The sequence below is a fragment of the Chrysochloris asiatica genome, unplaced genomic scaffold (assembly GCF_000296735.1).
Source record: "Chrysochloris asiatica unplaced genomic scaffold, ChrAsi1.0 scaffold00249, whole genome shotgun sequence".
In the NCBI taxonomy this organism is placed as follows: Eukaryota; Metazoa; Chordata; class Mammalia; order Afrosoricida; family Chrysochloridae; genus Chrysochloris; species Chrysochloris asiatica.
This window is the reverse complement of record NW_006408767.1, coordinates 1,394,810-1,400,846: the sequence shown is the minus strand read 5'-3', so window position 1 is coordinate 1,400,846 and position 6,037 is coordinate 1,394,810.

Genomic DNA, 6,037 nt, shown 5'->3' with positions numbered 1-6,037 from the left:
CGTTCAGGCCTTTTTTCTAGTTGGAAACATTTCAGGGCTGGCTGTGGGTGTTTGGTTTTAATTGGATACTGTCTCTTTAAATTACGAGGAGATCTGTGCATATGCGTAGTAGAACCCTCCAAGGGTGGGGCTGGGGTGACCACTAGCTCAAGCACCCCTATATTCACCAGAATGGAGGTGCGCAGAAAGCAAAGGACCAATGAACAGTTACCAAAAGAAAAGAATGTCCACACCTTTATCTCAGCAGTTCTGCCAGGCATCTGTGGCCACTCCGATCCTTCCCCTGCTTGGTCTCACCAAGATGGTGGCTCCTGGAGCAGCCGAGCATCCTGGACTAGAAAGCAATAGATTTCTTGCTTCTGCCACAAATTCCCCTAGCTGTAAGCCTTCTAACCTTCTAAATATTCCTTTATATGTGGTTCAGAGTTCTGGGACCATCCCCGGAGCCTGCTTGGTCGGATATTCTGTGTTGTTGTTGGCAGAGCTCTTTACTACACATCCACCCCATCCGGCATCTTGTTTGTTCTCCTACCATCTTTCTTATTCATTGTGCAACTTTAACATGCATATGAAGCAATTGAAAATACCATGGCTTGGGTCAGGAATACTTTAGTCCTCAAAGTGACACTTTTGCTCTTTAAAATTTTAAAGAGATCTTTTGCAACATATTTGCCTAATGCAATACATCATTTGATTCCTTGACTGCTGCTTCCATGAGCATTGATTATGTATCCAAGCAACTTGAAGTCTGACAAATTCAATCTTTTCTCCATTTATCAGCATGCTATTTATTTGTCTAGTTGTGAGGATTTTCATTTTAATCCATATTGAAGGCAGTAGTCTTTAATATTCATAAGTAAGTATTTCACATCGTCTTCACTTTTAGCAAGCAAGGTGTGTCATCTGCATATCGCAGGTTGTTAATGAACTTTCCTCGAATCCTGGTACCATGTTCTTCTTAATATAATCCAGTTTCTAAGGTTATTTGTCAGCATATAGATGGAATAAATATGGTAAAAAGATACAACCCTAAAGTACGCTTTTTCTGATTTTAAACGATTTAGCATCTTCTTGTTCAATTTGAAAGACTGCCTCTTGGACTATGTACAGATTCCTCATGAGTACAATGAAGTGTTCTAGAATACTCATTTTTCACAATGTTATTCACAGTTTGTTATGATCCACACAGTGGAAGGTCTTTGCATAATCAATACAGTACAAGTAAACTTCTTTTTGGTACTCTCTACTTTCAGCCATGACCTAACTGACATCACCACTGATATCCCTATTTCCCTGACCTCTTTTGAGTCTGGCTTGAATTTCTGGCAACTCTCTGTGGATGTACTGCTGCTACCATTTTTAAATTATCATCAGCAAAATTTTATTTTCATGTGATATAGTGATATGTTGGATGATTTCCGCATTCTACTGGATCAGTTCTTTTCAGTACAATAAGTCTGTGAATTCCTTCCATCTTCTTTTGGTGCTTCCTGCACCATTCAGTAATTTTTTCATTGAATCTTTCAACATCGCAACCTGAGGCTTGGGTTTTTTTCTTCTGTTCTTTCAGCCTGAGAAATGTTGAACCTGTTCTTACTTTTTGATTTTCCTTTTTAGGTCTTTGCATATACTATAATACTTTGTCTTCTTGAGCTGCCTTTGAAACTTTCTGTCAAGCTCTTTTACTTCATCACTTCTTGTAGTCACTTTAGCTTCTTTAAGTTCAAGAGAAAACTTCAGTCTCTTCTGATATCCACTTTGGTCTTTCCTTTCTTTCCTATATTTTTAGTGACCTTTTGCTTTCTTCAAGGATGATATTCTTGATGTCATCCCATAACTTCTCTGGTCATCAGTCATTAGTATCTAATGAATCAAATCTGTTCTTGAAATGGATACTAAATTTCAGTGAGATATACTCAAAGTCATATTTCAGCCCTCATGGACTTTTTAAATTTACTTAAGCTTCAGCTTGACGTTGCATATTAGCAATTGATGATGTGTTTCACAGTTAGCCCCTAGACTTGTTTTGGCTGGCAATACTGAGCTTCTCCATAGACTCTACCCACAGATACAGTCAATTTGATATCTGCCTATTCATTCTGGTGAGGATCCCATGTATTTTAGCCTTTTATGTTATTGAAAAACGGTATTTCCATTGAAGAAATCATTGGTCTTGCAAAATTCTATCATATAATCTCCAGCATCGTTTCTACCACCAAGGCCATACTTTCCAACTATGGGTCTTTCTTCTTTGTTTCCAACTTTTGCATTCCAATCACCAGTAATTATCAGTGGAGCTTGATTATATATTTGATTGATTTCAAATTGGAGAAGTTGGTAGAATTCCTTAGTTTCATCATTGTTGGCTTAGTGGTTGGTGGGTGAATTTGAATAGTGGTATTAACTGATCTTCTTTTTAGGCTTATGGATATTATCCTATGACAGATAGCATTGTACTTCATGATAGATCTTGAAATGTTCTTTTTGATGATGATTGCTACACCATTTCTCTTCAGTTTGTCATTCCTGGCATAATAAACCAAAAGATTGTTTGATTTAAAATGGCCAATAACCAGTCCATTTCAGCTCACTATAATGCCTTTATGCATTCCATTTCATTTTTGACAATATCCAGCTATCCTAGATTCATGCTTTGTACATTCCATGTTCTGATTATTAATTGATGTTTGTAGCTGTTTCTTCTCATTTTGAGTTATGTCCCTTCATCAAGTGAAGGTCCCCAGAACTTTGCTCCATGCATGTCTTTAAGGTCAACTCTACTTTGAGGAGGCAGCTATTCCCCAGTCAGATATGGAGTGTCTTCAAACCTAAGGGTGAATCTTCCAGCACGATATCCAACAGTGTTCTATTGCTACTCTACAGGTTTTCAGTGGACTCTTGGTGTGTAGTGCTGTATGAAAAGCACTGGATTGGGAACTACAGGTCAGCAGATTTAACCCACCAGCTGCTTCTTGGAAACCCTATGAGTCAAAACTGACTTAACGACACTTAACAACAATGGCTACTTTTCAATAGCAGTCAGCCTCTCCTATCTTGTCTTATTCTGAAAGCTCCACTGAAAGTTGTCCACCATTGGTAATTCTTCTGGTATTTACAATACTGGTGGCATAATTTACAGCATCACAGTAACACACACACCACTGCAGTATTACAACCTGGTAGGTGAGTTGTGGGTATATTTAGGGGAACCCATAGTAAACCTATTGTGCATCAACTATCATTCTATAGCATTTAAACAGGGCAATACCTATGCATGGTTTATTTTTCTGGTTTAGGCTCTTGGTAATAGATGCTGATCTTCCACACAAAATAGATATATATTAAGATCACAAATTGCATTACCTTCACCTGGAAAAGGAATGATTTGTTTAACTTGTTCGCCAATTTTCTGATAAAGCATTATTACAGATGAGCAGTCTTCCTATTCTTAGAGGGCCTCTAGTGGTGGTAAAAAGCTTAAAAGAGCTTAGATAATATCTTAGATAATATCAGTTATTATTTTCTTTAGCTTTTACTTTATGTTTTATTCTTTTGTAAGTGTAATTATGAAAATAGAGGGAATCAGAGGAGAAGAGAGATAGTAGGGCTGTACAGGAATAATTTTGTTTAATTCGAATAAAGTTAAATTATGGCAATAATAGTTGGCATAATCTAGGGTCCTATAATCTGACAACATGGCTCACGTGCAAAAAATGCAAAAACTGTGTGTCATTGTCTAACTTCCTTTAACTTTACAAGCTGGAAAGAGGAGAATGACCATCAGCATTAGCCCAAGGCTGATTACTATAAGGCAGAGGTTAGACATGTTTTCAGCCTCCAATCTTTTTCTTTTTCACCAACTCTCTCCCATTCACTCTCTACTTCTCTGTTGGGTTCAATAATTTGCTGCAATGGTCACACAGAACTCACAGACCATACTTATAGTTTTGTGCTTTATCAGAGGGAAGTAACAGGTTAAAACTCAGGATCTAAAACACTCAGGATACAGTTCTTTCATTAGAATATGCTGTTTTCAGCAAAGCCCACAGGCTTCTCTCTCTCTCTGGCCCTTAGCCTCTCAGTCTCATGGCCCCTTGGCCTCTGTCCTGCTTGGACAAGTATTACAAAGTCCTCTTAGCTCTGCTGAAAAATTCCCAATGAAAATCCACTCTGCCAGTAAACCTTAATCCAAAGGTGCTTAGCTCTAGCTCTGTGAGTTGATACACCTAGTTCCCCATGACTGAATACCTGCAAGTGACCTACTTTGCCAGCAAGTCTACTGCCTGAAAGGACTGATCTTTTTGCTCTGTGGACCATTCAATCTCACGCTGTTGGTTCTACTGCCTTTGCTGCCTCTGTTTGTATGCCATTGCTTCTTGTCACCTCTCACCATGTTTGGTATCACAATTCTCAGCCTCCTGGGTCAAGAAAGTTCATCACAGAGATCTCAAGTCCAACAGATGAGCTCCACTTTGGCCTCCTTTTTCTTGATGGTAGTGAGAACCACTCCCTCCTGCCTCTCGGATGGTTCATTTTAAGCCTAATGGGAGGGCCAAACTGGCCAATATACATTTTATAGTTCCATACAACTTATATGCATGACCCTACCCCACATGTCATACTGTGGGCTTGTGTGTTGTGATGCCAGAAGCTATGCCACCAGTACCATCAGGAGGGACTTCCAGTTTGGCAGCAGCAGAGCAGAGTCAGGTAGGACAGGCTCCGTGGGGGAGGGGCTGAAAACCCAGAGACACAGCTCTCACGGAACAACACTACAGCTCTGGATCTAGGATAAGGGTCAGGGCATCAGTTTCCCGCAACTGCCAGTGGAAAAATCATGGTATAAAGGAAAATTGTGATTTAGAAATTGGTCAAGACATGTGACTCTCTCTGTGGCCATCCCACCCAGGCAGAGGTCAGAGGGCAGGACTACAGCCAGACCGGCACAGGGAACCATTGCTAAAAGTGGTGCAGAGACATTTGCAAAGGAGGTGTGGGGGGATTCTACATATTTTTTCCTCCTCTTCCCTGTTGCGCTTTCTTTGCCCAGCCTGGATGCCTTCAGGCAGGTGGGTGTGCACCCCCCAAAAGTCCAGCATTGAGACCACAGCTTTCCCACAGCACAGAGAGAAAGAGCCCCATCAGTCCAAGGGCAAATTCTTTGGCTGCTGCTTTTGACTTCTGCCTGTGGGTCCCAACCCTAAAGTTAACTTGTGCAGGACCCTTTACTCCTGCCTATCCAGCAAGAAAAAAAACAGGTTTGGCCTGACAAACCATATGAACAATCTATAAAACCCCAACACAAAAAGATGCAACTGTTTCAAGAATTACACTGTGTACACACAGATACCTAGTTGATCTTCAGAGACAAAAATAGTAGACAATCTTTCTCCCATTAACTTCTCAATATCTATCTGCGCACCTCTAGGGTGGTGACTAGAGGATGGGTCTGAGTGAGTGACACCCCCACCCACAACTGGAGGCTTCTACGGTGCACACATACTGCCTGAGTATCAAGATGACTACACAGTCAGCCACAGCTTTATTTTTGTTTCAGAGTGGTGGTTCTTGTCTCTGCTTTTAGATTGCTTCTGATTTTGGGCCTTTTGATCACACATTTTTCCTGGAGGTGGGAGCTTTTTCTCCCTACATTATCCAAGAAGAGTCAGCAATTGTGGCCATATAGGCAAGCTACAAGTATACCACATAATATTCCACCATTGAGACAAGAGCCAATAATAGCTGCTAAGCATTACAGGAGAAAAGGAAAGCCTATCTCCTAATCCTATCCACCAGAAGACACCCAGTAAGCTTAATAACACAGCAAGAAACATCTATTTAAGCATGAAAAATCCACACAACTATTGGAAATGACAAACAAAAAACAACAAAAGAGATCAAAACATATACCAAAACAGAAAAGAGTAACTGAAACAAATGAGCTGGAGACAGACAAAGGCTTCCCAGAAGAGGAAGAGAAGGTTTTGGATTTGCCTGAGAAAGAATTCAGGAGAATGATATGGAAACAAATTCAAAT